This window comes from Coregonus lavaretus, assembly GCF_964263955.1.
Source record: "Coregonus lavaretus genome assembly, chromosome: 33".
NCBI lineage: Eukaryota > Metazoa > Chordata > Actinopteri > Salmoniformes > Salmonidae > Coregonus > Coregonus lavaretus.
In genome coordinates, this window is record NC_140020.1 from 12,478,021 (window position 1) to 12,496,568 (window position 18,548).

Below are 18,548 nucleotides of genomic sequence, written 5' to 3' on the forward strand. Positions count from 1 at the left end.
CAAGAGCATTAGTGAGGTCGGACACTGATGTTGGGCGATTAGGCCTGGCTCGCAGTCGGCGTTCCAATTAATCCCAAAGGTGTTCGATGGGGTTGAGGTCAGGGCTCTGTGCAGGCCAGTCAAGTTCTTCCACAACGATCTCGACAAACCATTTCTGTATGGACCTTGCTTTGTGCACGGGGGCATTGTCATGCTGAAACAGGAAAGGGACCTTCCCCAAACTGTTGCCACAAAGCACAGAATCGTCTAGTATGTCATTGTATGCTGTAGTGTTAAGATTTCTCTTCACTGGAACTAAGGGGACTAACCCGAGCCATGAAAAACAGCCCCAGACCATTATTCCTCCTCCACCAAACTTTACAGTTGGCACTATGCATTGGGGCAGGTAGCGTTCTCCTAGCATCCGCCAAACCCTGATTCGTCCGTCAGACTGCCAGATGGTGAAGCGTGATTGGCGGAGTCCAATGGCGGTGAGCTTTACACCACTCTAGCCGACACTTGGCATTGCGCATGGTGATCTTAGGCTTGTGTACGGCTGCTCGGCCATGGAAACCCATTTCATGAAGCTCCCGATGAACAGTTCTTGTGCTGACGTTGCTTCCAGAGGCAGTTTGGAACATGGTAGTGAGTGTTGCAACAGGACAGACAATTTCAGCACTCGGCGGTCCCGTTCTGTGAGCTTGTGTGGCCTACCACTTCTCGGCTGAGCCGTTGTTGCTCCTAGATGTTTTCACTTCACATTAACAGCACTTACAGTTGACCGGGTCAGCTCTAGCAGGGCAGAAATATGACGAAGTGACTTGTTGGAAAGGTGGCATCCTATGACGGTGCCACGTTGAAAGTCACTGAGATCTTCAGTAAGGCCATTCTACTGCCAATGTTTGTCTATGGAGATTGCATGGCTGTCTGCTCGATTTTATACACCTGTCATCAACAGGTGTGGCTGAAATAGCCGAATCCACTCATTTGAAGGGGTGCCCACATACTTTTGTATATATAGTGTATGTGAAAACGGCGTATTTCTACTTTTTGTAGAAAAAAATATGAAGTATAAAGTTCTACCCGATTACATCATCAAAAGTTAAAACATTATGAGATTCTCGGTGATGTGGGGTGTAAGAAACCCATTGCAGGTTTGAATATCACTTTGTCTTACTTTTAATCCTACCTTGTGATGTCACAGAGAAGCACTTTTTAGGACCTTTCTTTTTAACCACAGATCATAGAAACACACTGTTTTCTGTAGACACTGGTATGGTGCTGGAGATAATGAATATGAGGTTGAAAAGTGACAGAATTGCCCTTTAAGCAATGACTTTCCTGTTTCCATTTATGAGCAAGCGGTAGGTTTTGGAGAAAAGGGGGGCTATTTTATATGCTGTATCTGTAGTCATTCTGTTGCCATCTCCTATCGGACAGTTTGAATGACAGGTTGCACACACAGGAAGACAGAGCAGCAGTGATCATAACATTGCACACCATGGGATTAAGGAGACTGCAGCCAGACACTGTGGCAGGATATGTGTGTGTGACTGACAAACACTTCCTCTTGTCAGGGACAGTTGTGATAACCACCTCAACTTTCACCCTAGCCAGCTGGCACCTCATCCTCCCCTTCATATTGATTTACACTGAATAAGACTCTCCATTGTCAATGCAGAAGGAATGTCAAAGAAATAATAGCAGCATAGAAGATGCTAACTGATAGCTTGCTTGTCCTCATAAATTGAAAGAGATTTGTTTTTCATGAATTGTGGTGCCAGTTTATCATGCTAGCGTCAGTCTGTACAGTTAATTCCATTCCTCCTCCGTGCAGCTCAAGAACACTGCGCACCCCCCTCTCTCCTGAGTCTCCTCCCAGGTGTGTAATTTTGGGGCCTGACAACAGTCTGAGTGGGGTCTCTCATCCTGCACCAGTAGGGGGTGGTGAGGTGGTGCCTCCGCTGTTGTCCCTCCCTCACTACTCTGTGACATGCTCTGCTGCGCTCTCAGGCAGCCCTGCTAAAATTAAAATCCCCACAACGCCACCCGAAGCCACTCAAGACAACATGGCGGTGGCGGATTCAGTGGAAATGGGGCGTTGAGCTTGTATTTATTTAGAGGAGAGGAGGCCAGGAAAGCCTTGAGGGGAAATGAGCCAAATAGTGGTGACCAAGATAGATAGGGTTGTGCTGGCGGAGTTGTCTATCTATCTGATGTGACAGTGAATGGTTTAGAGGAGTTTAGCTAGCGCCTGATCGTGGACACTGATGATGGCTTCCTCTGCAGGCAGCGGACTGCACACGTTTCTGCGTGGGAGCCGCCCCCTTCTCCATGTACACACACACGATAATTTGCTAGTAACAGATGACATTCATATTCTGACAATCTTTGAAACTCATTTAGATTATAACTTTGATGATACAGTGTTAGCAATACATGGTTATAACATCTACAGAAAAGACAGAAATGCCAATGGTGGAAGTGTTGCTGTTTATATTCAGAACCACATTCCTGTAAAGTTTAGAGAGGATCTCATGTTAAACACTGTTGAAGTATTTGGTATTTGGTATTGGTATTTTATTAGGATCTCCATTAGCTGTTGCAAAAGCAGCAGCTACTCTTCCTGGGGTCAACACAAAACATGAAACATGACATAATACACAACATTAATAGACAAGAACAGCTCAAGGACAGAACTACATTTCTTTTTTTAAAGGCACACGTAGCCTACATATCAATATATACACACAAACTATCTAGGTCAAATAGGGGAGAGGCGTTGTGCCGCGAGGTGTTGCTTTATCTGTTTTTTGAAACCAGGTTTGCTGTTTATTTGAGCAATATGAGATGGAACGGAGTTCCATGCAATAATGGCTCTATATAATACTGTACGCTTTCTTGAATTTGTTCTGGATTTGGGGACTGTGAAAAGACCCCTGGTGGCATGTCTGGTGGGGTAAGTGTGTGTGTCAGAGCTGTGTGTATGTTGACTATGCAAACAATTTGGGATTTTCAACACATTAATGTTTCTTATAAAAATAAGATTTGATGCCACAACTCTCTCCACAACTCTTAGCCAAGAGAGACTGGCATGCATAGTATTTATAGCCCTCTGATTACAATGAAGGGCAAGACGTGCCGCTCTGTTTTGGGCCAGATGCAGCTTTAACTAGGTCTTTCCTTGCAGCACTGCACCACATGACAGGACAATCATCACGATTAGACAAAACTAGAGCCTGCAGAATTTGCTTTTTGGAGTGTGGTGTCAAAAAAGCAGAGCATCTCTTTATTACAGACAGACCTCTCACCATCTTTACAACCATTGAATCTATATGCTTTGACCATGACAGTTTACAATCTAAGGTAACGCCAAGTAATTTAGTCTCCTCAACTTGTTCAACAGCCACACCATTCATTACCAGATTCAACTGAGGTCTAGAACTTAGGGAATGATTTCTACCAAATACAATGCTCTTTGTTATAGAGATGTTCAGGACGAGTTTATTACTGGCCACCCATTCCAAAACAGACTGCAACTCTTTGTTAAGGGTTTCAGTGACTTCATTAGCTGTGGTTGCTGATGCGTATATGGTTGAATCATCGGCATACATGGACACACATGCTTGGTTTAATGCCAGTGGCAGGTCATTGGTAAAAATAGAAAAGAGTAGAGGGCCTAGAGAGCTGCCCTGTGGTACACCACACTTTACATATTTGAAATTAGAGAAGCTTCCATTAAAGAAAACCCTTTGAGTTCTATTAGATAGATAGATCTGTATCCCCGATATGGCAGAGGTTGAAAAGCCATAACACATACGTTTTTTCAACAACAGGTTATGGTCAATAATATCAAAGGCTGCACTGAAACCTAACAGTACAGCTCCCACAATCTTCTTATTATCAATGTCTTTCAACCAATCATCAGTCATTTGTGTCAGTGCAGTACATGTTGAGTGCCCTTCCCTATAAGCATGCTGAAAGTCTGTTGTTAATTTCTTTACAGAGAAATAGCATTGTATTTGGTCAAACACAATTTTTCCCAACAGTTTGCTAAGAGCTGGCAGCAAGCTTATAGGTCTGCTGTTAGAATCAGTAAAGGCTGCTTTACCATTCGTAATTACTTTGGCTTCTCTCCAGGCCTGAGGACAAAGACTTTCCTCTAGGCTCAGATTAAAGATATGACAGATAGGAGTGGCTATAGAGTCAGCTACCATCCTCAGTAGCTTTCCATCTAAGTTGTCAATGCCAGGAGGTTTGTCATTATTGATCGATAACAATAATTTTTCCACCTCTCCCACACTAACTTTACAAAATTCTAACTTGCAATGCTTTTCTTTCATTATTTGTTTTTTTATGCATGAATACGATGGCTCACTGTTCATTGTTGGCATTTCCTGCCTAAGTCTGCCCACTTTGCCAATGAAGTAATCATTAAAATAATTGGCAACATCAAATGGTTTTGTGAGGAATAAGCCATCTGATTCGATGAAAGATGGAGTTGAATTTGTCTTTCTGCCCATAATTTCATTTAAAGTACTCCAAAGTATTTTTTTCCCATCATTCTTTATATCATTGATCTTGGCTTCACAATACAGTTTCTTCTTCTTTTTGTTGAGTTTAGTCACATAATTTCTCAATCTGCAGTAAGTCAGCCAGTCAGATGTGCAGCCAGACTTATTAGCCACTCCTTTTGCCACATCTCTTTCAACCTGTCACGGTTTCGGCCGAGGCTGCCTCTCTTCCTTGCTCGGGCAGGCTTCGGCGTTCGTCGTCTCCGGAATACTAGCTGCCACCGTTGTATGTTTCTATGTTCGTTTGGTCTGGTCTGGTATTGTACACCTGTTGTCGTTTAGTGTCATTAGTGTCCTATAAGTTCTCGTTGTGTTTGTCAGGTGTTGTGTGTGATTGTTTTCACTGTCGTGCGTTGTGCTATTTCGTATACTGTTTGCTCGGTTGAGCTGTTCTCCTATGTATAGGAGTGTTTTGTCGCACATGTTTAGTGCGCCCGTTTTGTTTTCGCCTGCGTGCGGAGTTCTCGCCTCAGATGCTGAACTCGAGCGGGCGTTGCGCACCGACCCTAGTCCACCTCAATGCCCGGAGGGTCGGAAGTACGTTCCGCTCGAGGTTCGGGATCGATTGATCTATTGGGCTCACACGTCACCCTCCTCTGGACACCCTGGTATCGGCCGGACAGTGCACTGCCTTAGTGCTAAGTACTGGTGGCCCACGTTGGCGAGGGATGTGAGGGTTTATGTTTCCTCCTGCTCGGTGTGCGCCCAGTGTAAGGCGCCTAGACATCTGCCTAGGGGTAAGTTACTACCGCTGCCCGTTCCACAACGACCATGGTCTCACCTCTCGGTGGATTTCATCACTGACCTTCCTCCTTCACAGGGGAATACCACTATACTGGTCGTTGTGGACCGGTTCTCTAAGGCCTGTCGTTTGCTCCCTATGCCGGGCCTTCCTACTGCCCTACAGACCGCCGAAGCGCTATTCACCCATGTGTTCCGGCACTACGGGGTACTCGAGGATATTGTGTCTGATCGAGGTCCCCAATTTACCTCCAGAGTCTGGAGAGCTTTTATGGAGCGGTTGGGGGTCTCGGTGAGCCTCACCTCGGGTTACCATCCGGAGAGTAATGGGCAGGTGGAACGTGTGAACCAGGATGTGGGTAGGTTTCTTAGAACATACTGCCAGGACCGGCCGGAGGAGTGGGCAAGGTACGTTCCCTGGGCCGAAATGGCCCAGAATTCCCTACGCCATTCCTCCACTAACCTAACCCCTTTCCAATGTGTGTTAGGTTACCAGCCGGTTCTGGCACCTTGGCAGCAGAGCCAGATCGAGGCTCCTGCGGTGGATGAGTGGGTGCGGCGCTCGGAGGAGACATGGAACGCTGCACACGTCCACCTGCAGCGGGCCCTCCGTCGTCAAAAGGCGAGCGCCGATCTCCACCGCAGTGAGGGACCGGTGTACGCACCTGGTGATCGAGTCTGGCTCTCTACCAGAAACCTGCCCCTCCGCCTGCCCTGTCGGAAACTGGGTCGGCGGTTTGTAGGGCCATTTAAAGTCCTGAGAAGATTGAACGAGGTGTGTTACAGATTACAACTACCTGTTGAGTATAAAAGTATTAACCCCTCGTTCCATGTGTCTCTTCTCAGGCCGGTGGTAGCTGGCCCACTCCAAGAAAATGAGATCAGGGAGACTCCTCCGCCCCCATTGGACATCGAGGGGGCACCGGCGTACTCCGTGCGGTCCATCTTGGATTCGAGACGTCGGATGGGGGGTCTCCAATATCTAGTGGAGTGGGAGGGGTACGGCCCGGAGGAACGGTGCTGGGTGCCGAGGAGAGACATTTTGGACCCGTCTCTCCTGTCGGAATTCCATCGTAGTCACCCGACGCACCCTGCTCCGCGTCCTCCTGGTCGTCCCCGAGGCCGGAGTCGGCGCACGTCTGGAGCCACGCGTAAAGGGGGGGGTACTGTCACGGTTTCGGCCGAGGCTGCCTCTCTTCCTTGCTCGGGCAGGCTTCGGCGTTCGTCGTCTCCGGAATACTAGCTGCCACAGTTGTATGTTTCTATGTTCGTTTGGTCTGGTCTGGTATTGTACACCTGTTGTCGTTTAGTGTCATTAGTGTCCTATAAGTTCTCGTTGTGTTTGTCAGGTGTTGTGTGTGATTGTTTTCACTGTCGTGCGTTGTGCTATTTCGTATACTGTTTGCTCGGTTGAGCTGTTCTCCTATGTATAGGAGTGTTTTGTCGCACATGTTTAGTGCGCCCGTTTGTTTTCACCTGCGTGCGGAGTTCTCGCCTCAGGGCATTTCATCGTGTTTGATTTTGTGCATTCACTAAAGTCTTTTGGACTTATTTTCTGCGTCCTGCGCCTGATTCCACCACCACACCCACCTACAGCAACACTGACACAACCAAACAGTTTTTCAATTCCTCATCAATCCATGGAGCCTTAACATTTCTAACAGTCAGTTTCCTAACAGGTGCATGTTTATCAATAATTGGAAGAAGCAATTTCATAAATTCATCAAGTGCAGCGTCTGGATGCTCCTTATTAATCACATCAGACCAACAAATATTTTTTACGTCATCCACATATGAGTCACAGCAAAATATTTTGTATGATCTCTTATACACTATTTTAGGCCCAGCTGTTGGAACTTTGGCTTTCCTGGATATAGCCACTATATTGTGATCACTGCATCCAATTGGTACGGATACAGCTTTAGATCAAAGTTCTACAGTATTAGTAAAAATGTGATCGATACATGTGGATGATCTTGTTCCTGTAGTGTTTGTAAACACCCTGGTAGGTTGATTAATAACCTGAACCAGATTACAGGCACTTGTTACATTAAGAAGCTTCCTCTTGAGCGGACAGCTTGATGAAAACCAGTCAATATTCAGGTCCCCAAGAAAGGGTAATATGCTACAGGTTCATCTGCCTCACCTAAAGCCCATTATTTTGGGAAGCTGCTATAGACCACCAAGTGCTAACAGTCAGTATCTGGATAACATGTGTGAAATGCTTGATAATGTATGTGATATCAACAGAGAGGTATATTTTCTTGGTGATTTAAATATCAAGCTGCCCACTCAAGAAAAAGCTTCAAACTGTAACTAGTGCCTGCAACCTGGTTCAGGCTATCAGTCAACCTACCAGGGTAGTTACAAACAGCACAGGAATAAAATCATCAACATGTATTGATCACATCTTTATTAGTTCCAAAGGCTGGGCCTAATATAGTGTATACTGTGCCTTGCAGTATTCAGTTTTTCCTATTTTGTTGCATTACAATCTGTAATTTAATGGACATACACAAAATAGTCCAACAAATTCAAAAAAATAATGGAAAAGTGGTGCGTGCATGTGTATTCACCCACTTTGCTATGAAGCCCCTAAATAAGATCTGGTGCAACCAATTACCTTCAGAAGTCACATAATTAGTTAAATCAAGTCCACCTGTGTGCAATCTAAGTGTCACATGATCTGTCACATGATCTCAGTATATATACATCTGTTCTGAAAGGCCCCAGAGTCTGCAACACCGCTAAGCAAGGGGCACCACCAAGCAAGCGGCACCATGAAGAACAAGGAGCTCTCCAAACAGGTCAGGGACAATGTTGTGGAGAAGTACAGATCAGGGTTGGGTTATAAAAAAATATCTGAAACTTTGAACATCCCACGGAGCACCATTAAATCCATTATAAAAAAATTGAAAGAATATGGCACCACAACAAACCTGCTAAGAGAGGGCTGCCCACCAAAACTCACGGACCAGGCAAGGAGGGCATTAATCAGAGAGACCAAAGATAACCCTGAAGGAGCTGCAAAGCTCCACAGCGGAGATTGGAGTATCTGTCCATAGGACCACTTTAAGCCGTACACTCCACAGAGCTGGGCTTTACGGAAGAGTGGCCAGAAAAAAGCCATTGCTTAAAGAAAAAAATAAGCAAACATGTTTGGTGTTCACCAAAAGGCATGTGGGAGACTTAACAAACAAATGGAAGAAGGTACTCTGGTCAGATGAGACAAAAATTGAGTTTTTTGGCCATCAAGGAAAATGCTATGTCTGGCGCAAACCCAACACCTCTCATCACTCCGAGAACACCATCCCCACAGTGAAGCATGGTGGTGGCAGCATCATGCTGTGGGGATGTTTTTAATCGGCAGGGACTGGGAAACTGGTCAGAATTAAAGGAATGATGGATGGCGCTAAATACAGGGAAATTCTTGAGGAAAACCTGTTTCAGTCTTCCAGAGATTTGAGACTAGGAAAGTAAGCCATAATGGACAATGACCATAAGCATACTGCTAAAGCAACGCTCGAGTGGTTTAAGGGGAAACCTTTAAATGTCTTGGAATGGCCTAGTCAAAGCCCAGACCTCAATCCAATTGTGAATCTGCGGTATGACTTAAAGATTTCTGTACACCAGCGGAACCCATCCAACTTGAAGGAGCTGGAGCAGTTTTGCCTTGAAGAATGGGCAAAAATCCCAGTTGCTAGATGTGCCAAGCTTATAGAGACATACCCCAAGGGGGGGTGAGTAGTTATGCACGCTCAAGTTTTCCGTTTTTTTGTCTTATTTCTTGTTTGTTTCACCCCAAAAAATATTTTGCATCTTCAAAGTGGTAGTCATGTTGTGTAAATCAAATGATACAAACCCCCCAAAAATCCATTTTAATTCCAGGTTGTAAGGCAACAAAATAGGAAAAATGCCAAGTGGGGTGCATACTTTCGCAAGTCACTGTAAGAGGTCAGACAATAAGTTTTGTAGTGATTCCTATGTTGTTGATGTAAATAATATCTGTTGGTGTGTAATGAGGAGCAACCAGACGTTGCACTTGACACATTTATGAAATTGCTTATTCCAGTTACTAATAAGCATGCACCCATTAAGAAAATTACTGTAAAAACTGTTAAATCCCTGTGGATTGATGAGGAATTGAATATTTTTATGGTTGAGCCTATTAAGCCTACCAAAATCTAAGCTTAGACATTTCTAACATATACTGCCCTAATTTATGTAAGAAAAGTAAAGATAAAATAAAATATTAATTTCTGATGTGAAGTTTTACTTTACTTACAATTGTTTTTTTATATAACATAAAAATATTTGATAAAATATATGAAAAGTCTGGACTGGGATTAATGGGTACCTACCGAATGTACCAAAGTCCATGGGTGTTCCAAATAAGCCCACCTCTTAAATAATCTATAAAAATATATATATATGTTAAACATTTACAAACCAACATTTCATATGTCAAATTGGATTAAATGAATCTCCCCTAAAGTTATTAAAATAAACTGATCATTACTATTCATCATGAAAGTAGGACTCATAACAGGGGGGTGTCCAATCATATCCACAGATATCAATGTGGACTTAGGCTTTTGTTCTTGCCAACCAGTACACACCTGATTCAACTAATTAACTAATCATAGACTTCAATCAAGACATGATTAGTTAAATCAGGTGTGTTATTGCTTGGTAAAAAAAGAAAAATTATAACCTGCACCCACACTTGGCCCTCTGTGGATAAGAAGCCATGCACAAAGACCATAACACACACAAGTTTCAAGTAATTATCTGAAAGCTGATTCACATTTGCTGTACTGCTATTCTTGTTTATTAGTTCAACTTGTCTTACTAAAGCCTATCTGAAGACGGTTTCAAATCTCCCTCTCTACTATTGTATTACAAAGGTACAGGTGGTGGACCAACAAATGGGATCACCTGGATGAATGAAGGACAACAATACTGAAATTAATTGGAACAACAGTGATTTATGGTGAAAAAGATAGCAAAGTCTACTCATAAAATATTTGGTTTGGGGTATAAATATACACTGTAGACTACAATATTATGTGAAGTTAGTATTGATCATATTGAACAATATTTATTTATTGCCATTTACTTTCTTCATAGAGGGTTATTCTTGTGCTACTGTACCCCCTAAGCCCACCTGAGATAAATGTCAAATTTACTAAAATGGCATCTATGTATAACAAGTCAAAGTTAATTTAACAGTAAAATAAGACTAAATGCATTGTAAGCTGTGAATGCCTGAAATCTATTATCTTGTTGTAGTTCACCAAGTTATGCTGCTACTGTGAGACTGTGACATGCAGGCACGACTGCTAGCATGAAAAACCCATATTTTAAATTGGCAAGAAATAGTAATTAATGCCCATGAAATATACATTAATGTGCTTATATCAGTACATTAATATCTTAATTTTACATAAAGTATGATCACTTATCTGAGACGGTACTAAAAATATCGGATTTTTTACAAATCTGAGGGTAGCCTCAACACCAACGTTTTTTGGCAGCTTTGATATACTAGTGGGAACTTACACATAACGGGCAATAACTTAATAATAAAAACATCTGATTGACTTGGAATTAAACCTGTTCTGATATAACAACCAGATGAATGGGTTGAAACATTAAACAGCTGAAAATGTTGTTTTTCTTTTTTATTTGAATCTAAAGATGGAAGTGGGATTAATGGGTATTTGGGCTTAATAGTTATGCGTACCCTATTTTTTGCTTAGTGCTACAATACAAGAGTGACATTTCTGTGTTCATGTAATGAGTCAGCATATTGTGTTGACCTGCTTGTTGCTTGTTTTGAGAGGTCTAGATATCACACGACAGTCGGTTGTCTTATCACCACTCTCTTTGCTTATCCTATGGACAGATTACTGTCCCGTGTCCATGTAGACAGAGAGACAGTTCTGTTCCAGTTGTGTTATTCTGTGCTGTTTTTTTTTACTGGCATGCAGAGAGGACTAGGACTGCTCTGTCCTTCATCATTGCTCTCACAGTTTGCTGATTGTCTTTCATCTCTTGTCTTCTCTCTCAGGTTTTTACTCACGAATGCTGTGAAAGGGCTTTGATCTGGTGTCCTACAGCCCTATCAGCACAGTGTGGGACTCAGGCTCTCACCCGCCATTGCTCTCTCTCTCTTTCTCTCTCTCTCTCTCTCTCTCTCTCTCTCTCTCTCTCTCTCTCTCTCGCTCTCTCTCTCTCTCTCTCTCTCTTTCGCTCTCTCTCTCTTTTTCTTTCGCTCTCTCTCTTTTTCTCTCTCTCTCTCTCTCTCTCCCTCTCTCTCTCTCTCTCTCCTCCCCATGGGTGCTCTCTCTCTCCCACTCTCAAAACATATTGTCAGGGTGTGGTGGACAGTGAAGTCCACACAGTTGAAACGCTTTTGTTTGTTGTGGTTTAGTATGGCTTTGCCAAGGGCAACTGGCTGTTGTGTGGGTCTATCTCTCTCTGTAATTCTTGAAATAGTAGCGGTCTATTAAATTACATTTGGCTATGTTTTGCAACTCTTAAATGTTGAACGCAACCTCCTGAGCCCCGGGGAAGAAAACAAGCCATACTTCCCGTTGAGCTTGGAGACAATATTTTTTCCAACACACATATTTCACAACCACGCTGCAAACATACACAAAAGTAAAGTTTGTTGATTGTGGAACATCCGCCCACCCCCTTGGTTTTTGCACAAAGATCAGAATTACTTTTTTCAATGCTGAGGGAGAGGAGCATGCTGAGTGCAGGCTTATGAAGGTGGAAGCGGGCCACAGTGCTGTTATTACGTGAGAGTGGCCTTTTTCCCAGCTGCCCTGCGCTTCCTTTGTTTTGGTCGTTTCCTTGTCGCTGATCCATGGAAACTTCTCTTGACTTTGAAGCTGGCGAATAGAGAGGGGGGCAGCAGAGCTGGGGGAAGGGGGTACCTAACCCTACCCTGGGTAACTGAGTGCAACCTACCACCTCCCTCTACACTCCCTCACTACCTTTCTCCCTGTCCTCTGGCCTCACAGGCCCACCACTCAATACCCCGTCCCTGCTCCAGGTTGAAGATGTCATAACAGCGTGGCTGTGGCTCTGCTGGGTTCTTCCTCAGGGGAATGCACTGCCATGGACCCTGGGTCCTGGTCCTGTGTGTAGTTTGGCTGCTGTCTGCGCTGCTGATCAGGCCTGTCCGCCGCTGGCACCCTCTCAGGCACACCTGTCAGTGCCATTCTGGGCAGAGCCGGCACTGTCCCTCCCGTCCTCTGTGAGCACCAGAAGAGCCACTCAGTAGAGTCTCCAGTCCACACCCCTTCACACGCAACACAGCCAGGCCTGCCCAGCACAGGGCTGTGGTGGGGAAAGAGGCTGACAAATTCACATTTCATGATTTTAAAAACCTCCACGCAGCATCCGTGGTCACTGAGGTATTTTGGTCAGACTTCATGGACGCAGTGTTATAGTACACCTGGGGGAGCGGAGCCACTAATGGCATAAGTTCATACTGTCAACAGAGATGGCTTACTGTTATATAGTTAATCATAGATAAGCATTCCTGTATCATAGTAGTCATGACATTCTACTGTAGCTAGCTACCAGGTTACATCCCAACTCATTTACAGTGGTGGGGTGAAAAAAGTCGCTGAGTGCGAGAAGTATGACTAGAATGTTTAGAGTAGGCTGGAATAGAGTGTGTTTCTACCAATGGCATCCCGCGGCGGATGAGTCATGTGACTTGGCTGCCATTTGTCTTTTGGTTGGCCTCAAGGTGGGGAATAATATTCCTAGCAGCTGCAGAAAGCATTTCCGGCGAAGGGTTTTCTCCTTAGCAGAGCACATGGAGGTCTGTCCTGCCTGCCGCGATACACTGAAGGCAGCGCTGCCGTGGTAATATAAACTGGAGAGATCCACAGGCTTCACAGAGGGCTTCTCTCTGTGTGAGAGGGCATATTTACACCCCAGTGTGGTGGAGTAAGGTGAAAGAATGGACCAAAGCCACAGGGAGAGATGGTACACTAATAAATAACCTGCTGGCTATGTGCTGCTCTAAAGTGCGTGATGACACGCCATAAGTGTATGTACTACGCGGCAATTCCACGGTAACGGAATTACGCTTTGACTCACCTTACAAACCTTACAACTCTGTGCACAAGGACTACTTTCAACAATTTACACAGAAAAATGTACTGAAACACATTTAGTGGAAGAACTGTGCAAATACAAACTTTGGTAACAGAATTTTGGTAAAATCTCCCTCAGGTTTTTATACGGCCATGTTTTCCAAAAGCTCTGTTAAATATCTGCTCCGAATTAAGATTCAAAGATGTCTTCAGAAAGAATTGGTTGTCAGCTATGACTTGGCACATTGAGTTTGAAAAAATATATTTCCTTTATTGACCTACAGTAAGTGAAGTGGATTTATACTCAGTAACGGAATTACATCATGGGTCCCTGATCTGTAATACACATAAATGCATCATTATGGAAATGAATGTCATTCTCCTCATGTTACAAGTTTGGACATCACAGCACAGCACAGCACAGCAGAGTACAGTGCAGTACAATACTGCAGAGCAGAGCAATATTTCTTAAATTTACAAAGGTAAACAATTGTTGATATGAGTTGGCAGGGGTCTTTACTTCAACATTATTGTGTTTTGATGTAGGCTATTTCTGATACCTTTTAATACTTTTTCTGGTAGATGTTTTCTAAGACCCCTTTTGCATCTGTTTATCCAGAAATTAAAGCCTTTACTTATGCCACATTTTTAAGATGGAAAATGGTTGGAAAATGTATCTACAGTGCATTCGGAAAGTATTCAGACCCCTTCCCTTTTTCCACATTGTGTTACGTTACAGCCGTATTCTAAAATTGATTAAATAAATACAAATCCTCATCAATCTACACACAATAGCCCATAATCTCAAAGTGAAAACAGGTTTTTTGAATAAAAAACAGAAATACCTTATTTACATAAGTATTCAGACCCTTTGCTATGAGACTCGAAATTTAGCTCAGGTGCATCCTGTTTCCATTGATCATCCTTGAGATGCTTCTACAACTTGATTGGAGTCCACCTGTGGTAAATTCAATTGATTGGACATGATTTGGAAAGGCACACACCTGTCTATATAAGGTCCCACAGTTGTCAATGCATGTCAGAGCAAAAACCAAGCCATGAGGTCGAAGGAATTGTCCTTAGAGCTCCGAGAAAGGATTGTGTCGAGGCACAGATCTGGGGAAGGGTACCAAAAAATGTCTGCAGCATTGAATGTCCCCAAGAACACAATGGCCTCCATCATTAAATGGAAGAAGTTTGTAACCACCAAGACTCTTCCTAGAGCTGGCTACCTGGCCAAACAGAGCAATCGGGGGAGAAGTGCCTTGGTCAGGGAGGTGACCAAGAACCCAATGGTCACTCTGAAAGAGCTCTAGAAATCCTCTGTGGAGATGGGAGAACCTTCCAGAAGGACAACCATCTCTGCAGCACTCCACCAATCAGGCCCTTATGGTAGAGTGGCCAGATGGAAGCCACTCTTCAGTAAAAGGCACATGACAGACTCTTAGCTTTCATTTGACACTCAATTTGATATGCTCCTATGAACTTCACATGTTTGTGCTCATGTGTCCTTCTTGATGGAAATGCCCTAAGGCAGTAAAGGGTGATTTGCCCGAGCATACTTTGCATATCAGAGGTGAACGTCCTGCAGCAAGTAGCTTCATTGTTCAGTTCACAGCACCACAGTTTTCAATCCAGTGGGACTTTCAGGTGTTTTGCAATTATTCAAACCTAACCTAACAATAACAAACCTATGCCCTGCAATACAAAAGGTTGGTTGTGTTTAGTAGGAAATATAGGGTGTGATCTTGTCAGAGCGATGGCATACTTTCTGTGCGTGCCTGCATTGTTGCGCCATTCAAAGAGGTGTGTAACTTCCTCTTGAAGGTGTGGCTGTGGTATGAGATTGACATGAAAGATACGTCTGGTATTTATGGGTTTTCTGCATGTTGCATTGTTATCCCAAGGACGGGGCACAGTTTGCTTTAAGATACTGCCCTGAGCCTTTTCCCAGCTCTATGGCATGTGTACAACAGTCATGAAGATGTAACTCAGTGATATTTGACTGTCAGTTTATTATATTGTCAAGAGGGACGCAGTTCTCGTAAGCTTCCTTCCATGGTAATAGCATGCCCTTTGCTGGAGTGCCTTGATGCTAAGCTAAGGCTACACCAAACTTAGGGCTGACTGCGTTGTGATTATTAATGAATCGGTCAGTGGAAGAGGAGGCTCCCTCTTCAGACCAGGAAGTAGTACCAGGGGGTCGTCTCCATGGCTCTCAAGCCAACAAATAATATGTAATTGTGAATCATGTAGCGGAGGAATCTGTTGCTAGGCACAGGGCCAGTGAAGCTGAGCAGCCTTTGAAACTCCTGTCGGAAAATCTATCAGAACCAACTGTTTCTGAACCTTTTTTTAGCACCCTCTCTCCCTCCCCTCCCTCCCACCCCTGTCCTCCTAACCATCACTGCTATCACAGATCAGTTTTCACATACTTGTGCGCTTTCTTCAATTCACCACTGTCTTTCTTTGTGACATGACAGGCAGTCGCATTGTGTTCACACATTCCTTTAGCTTTTTTGTGGGTATTCTCTCCAGAATGAAAGTTCAGTTATGCTAAAGCTTTACACAATGGTTTTGAGTGTTATGCCAAAGGCTACTGTATAATATACTGCACTTGTGTAGTACCTTTCATTCAACCAATTTATCTGTCAAGAGCATTTTTACTGAGGAGTGGCTTCTGTCTGGCCACTCTACCATAAAGGCCTGATTGGTGGAGTGCTGCAGAGATGGTTGTCCTTCTGGGAAGTTCTCCCATCTCCACAGAGGAACTCTGGAGCTCTGTCAGAGTGACCATCGGGTTCTTGGCCACCTCCCTGACCAAGGCCCTTCTCCCCCGATTGCTCAGTTTGGCCCGGCAGCCAGCTCTAGGAAGAGTCTTGGTAGTTCCAAACTTCTTCCATTTAAAAATGTTGGAAGCCATTGTGTTCTTGGGGACATTCAATGCTGCAGACATTTTTTGGTACCCTTCCCCAGATCTGTGCCTCGACACAATCCTGTCTTAGAGCTCTATGGACAATTCCTTCGACCTCATGGCTTGGTGTTTGCTCTGACATGCACTGTCAACTGTGGGACCATAAATAGACAGGTGGGTGCCTTTCCAAATCATGTCTAGTCAATTGAATTTACCACAGGTGGACTCCAATCAAGTTGTAGAAACATCTCAAGGATGATCAATGGAAACAGGATGCACCTGAGCTCAATTTTGAGTCTTGTAGCAAAGGGTCTGAATACTTATGTAAATAATGTTTTTCTCTTTATTATTTTACATACATTTGCAAAAATGTCAAAAAACCTGTTTTCGCTTTGGTATTATGGGGTATTGTGTGTAGATTGATGAGGATTTTTTTTCTTCTTTCATCCATTTTAGAATAAGGCTGTAATGTAGTAAAATGTGGAATAAGGGAAGGGGTCTGAATACTTTCAGAATGCACTGTAACTCTTCTTCATTGGATTTCAAAGCCATAAGTCTACTACATGAGCAAATTGACTGTTGTGGATGCCCCTGCCCGCTGTGTAAGCGCTCCCTGAGGGTTTGGGCCAGATCACTTCTCAGTATGGGTCTCTCAGGCCAGGGATGACTCCGCAGGGGGTTGGAGGACTGGGGGGAAAGACCTCTGACTACAGCTGCATCACTGGGCTCTGTCTTGAAGCCACCGGAAAACACTCCTATCGGTCCAGCCTCGTTCCTGAAGCTCTCCAAGACTCCAACCCATCTCCTGGCTCAAAGCTCACTGTCTCAGACTGTCTGTGTTATTTAGCTCCTTTTGTTCTGCCCTTGATGCACTAAAATGATTGGATTTTCTCATGATAAAACCGCCTTTGGTCTGAGACACTGTCCAAATATAACAGGATCCGCACAGACGTGCCGTGGAGGATATAATAAATAACAATATATGAAGAAGCAAGCTCTTCGCTAAAAGAAGCTATTCTGCATTTGGTTAGGATCCTCTTGCTGACTGTGTGCTATACTGTGATACAAAGCCACCAGGCATCAAACTGGTTGATGTATAGGACTATACAGTGTAGTTTAGGGTTTGCATTTAAACTTTGTGGGTTTGTTTTGGCACTTCACGAAAATGTTGCTTGGATTGGTTCAGTGAATTGAATTCCACACCAAGCTCTGCCGAAATAGTGTATCCATAACTAAAAGGATGTGGCTATTTTTCAATTGAATGCTAACTATTTATTAAGCTCTGGCTCCAACCATCATTGTAAGCATACTATCCTAATAAGGTGTGAAAGTATAAGGTCTAATGTTCGGTAAGTAGCTGCTAGCTCTCTATGGCCAAATGTTTTATAGTTTTAACTGTTGAAACAGCCTACCTAGGCTACATCATGTAGCCTGTCTTTTTCAGGTCTTAGTTTGGAAACTTAGGCTATACATTATACCTGCTTAATGAGAGTCTGTGTTGAGGCTTGTCAGCTGGCAATTAATGTTTCCACAATGTAAGAAAAACACTGTGTGCACTGTGCAGTGAGTTTTCCATCAAGACTGTTGTTACTAGGATCCATTTTTACATATCCATTTCTCAATTTTCTCACAACCTCTTTTCTTAATTCAAACTTACTTAACTTCTTGGCAGAAACTAAACAAAAATATTAGTGGTTTAGGATAACGTTTTTCGTGTTGCTGAAGTTTCTATTTTAAGCTTAGGCTGTGGTCTTGACATATAATTCCTTGAGGAGGAGGAAGGGGGGGGGACTTCAGGAATAAGGAGCATTCAGGCAACACGGCCGCAGAGGTGGAGGATGGTTGCACAATCTCTTACCAGAGCTCTGCACTCTGGTGCACACTACACTTCCCTATGTTTTTAATGCTTGATGAAAGGGAATCATTCAGCCTACGTGGGACTGAGCCTGTAAATATTGTGGAATGCTGAAATCCAATGATATGCAAATCGCCATAATGATAGCTTGCTTGATCTTGCTTTGTGTTTCAGTCTACAGTATATTGGACACAGGATTTCCGTTAGGAAAATGTGGCGCCGGACATTTGACCCGCAGCATTTTAATTTACCGGACATTTTAGAAATGTACTGGACCCATATGCATTGGGTGCGTATCCTGATTATGGTGTGCACCCACGGTGCTCAGAATGACAGAAATCACGTGTTGATTATGGTAATTC

General features: G+C 43.7%; 1 protein-coding gene across 5 annotated transcripts in view; it reads left to right on the plus strand.

The window, feature by feature from the left end:
• The window catches only part of LOC311108687 (TGF-beta-activated kinase 1 and MAP3K7-binding protein 2-like), a 70,635-nt gene that overhangs the window by 6,838 nt on the left and 45,249 nt on the right, over positions 1-18,548 (plus strand). The gene's annotated exons all lie outside the window — the stretch shown is intronic.